General features: G+C 72.0%; 1 long non-coding RNA gene across 1 annotated transcript; it reads left to right on the top strand.

The window, feature by feature from the left end:
- The first annotated feature begins 332 nt into the window (after window positions 1-332).
- LOC111735541 lies at window positions 333-1404 on the top strand. The gene is made up of 3 exons (XR_002778832.1): window positions 333-505; window positions 760-840; window positions 1384-1404. It is a non-coding gene; the product is annotated as an uncharacterized LOC111735541 (long non-coding RNA).

Genomic DNA, 1404 nt, shown 5'->3' with positions numbered 1-1404 from the left:
CAGGTAATAGGGGTGGGGCTCTCGTCACCCCTGGGCCACCGGGTGTTGAGTGTGCGGGTTTGGGGGACTCTCTGCCTGGGGAGATAGGGGCTCTCCACTCAGGGTGATGGGTCTCTCCCGTGGCAGGGACTGGGGGTCTCTCTGCCGTCCCTGCCACCCCTCCCCCCCTCCTAGTACAGGGCCACCGCGCTGCCCTCCGTGGCGCTCCGAGTCCCTGCTGAGTCGCGGTCGCTCCCGCCCTTCTCGCGGCTCGGGGAGGGAGGCGGGAACTGACCCCGTGACGTGGCCGCGCGGTTAGCGAAGCGCCGCATAAATAGAGGAGGCAGCGGAGGCTGCGGGCGCGACACGTCGAGGGAGCCGGGCTGCCGCGCGCGTCCAGCCTCCGTGTCCCCGAGGCCGTGCCATGCTGTGAGCGCCCCCGGCCGGACCTGACCAGACCAGACGCCGGACCCTGCGACACCCCGGGACCCGCCGACACCCCGCCCGAGACCCTCCGCCACTCAAGGTACCGCGGGCCTCGGGGGTCGCAGAGGGAGGCGCCCCCCTCCTCCGCTTCCCCGCTGCAGAGCGCCCTCCCGCGGGCGAGCGTCCGTGGGGACGCAGCGCCTCTGCCCCTAGTCCCTTGTTCCTTGCCTGGACACCCGCCGCCGAGGGCGTCGCGAGCCACCGGGTCCCTCGCACCCCGGCCCCGGGGCAGGGGTGGGGGTCCGGGCTGCGCCCCGGTGCGCGTGCGCCGCAGCGCCCGCGGTTCCCTTGCAGATGCCCCGCGGCGGCGCCCTCCTGCTCGCCTCGATGCTCCTCGCAGCGGCCGTCCCGGCCACCCTGGGGCTCGCGCCACCGGTAAGTGCAGGGCGCAGGGCGGCGCCGGCACCACGAGCGGGGGCGGGCGCGGGGCGGGGCGGGGCGCGGGGGGCCGGGGTCCCGCCGGGGCGGGGGCAGCCCCGCGGAGGCGCTGCGCCCCTCCGCGGACCGGCAGCTGTGGACCCGCCCTGCCTGGGGCAGCGTCGCCGGCCGGTCAGAGCCTTCAGCTCGAGGAGGGCCGGTTACGCCGCGTGGCAGCCGGCGCCGTCCACGCGCAAAGCGGGGCGTTCTATAGTCACGTTGAATATAGTGAGGGTGGGGGGCAAATCGAATTTCTAGCAGCTTCCAAAAGTACACGCATTGCTCCACTTTCTGTATTATGCCTGCGAGGGCTGGGTGAATGCCACCCGACGCGGGCTCTGGCTGTGACAGCCTGCGTCACTAAGCCGCTTCTGCGAACATGGAGTGTTCGTGACTTAAGCTCTGCGGTTACTCGACGCGGGTCCCCGCTCGGGCCACACTCAGAAGCTGCAGCCGCCGCAGCCTGTTCCCGGTCTGAAAACAGTTTTTCTCCCACTTAAGGTGAAGGAGAAGAGGGGCTGG

This window comes from Pteropus vampyrus, unplaced genomic scaffold (assembly GCF_000151845.1).
Source record: "Pteropus vampyrus isolate Shadow unplaced genomic scaffold, Pvam_2.0 Scaffold1000003074, whole genome shotgun sequence".
Taxonomy (NCBI): domain Eukaryota; kingdom Metazoa; phylum Chordata; class Mammalia; order Chiroptera; family Pteropodidae; genus Pteropus; species Pteropus vampyrus.
This window is presented reverse-complemented; position numbering and strand designations above follow the sequence as displayed.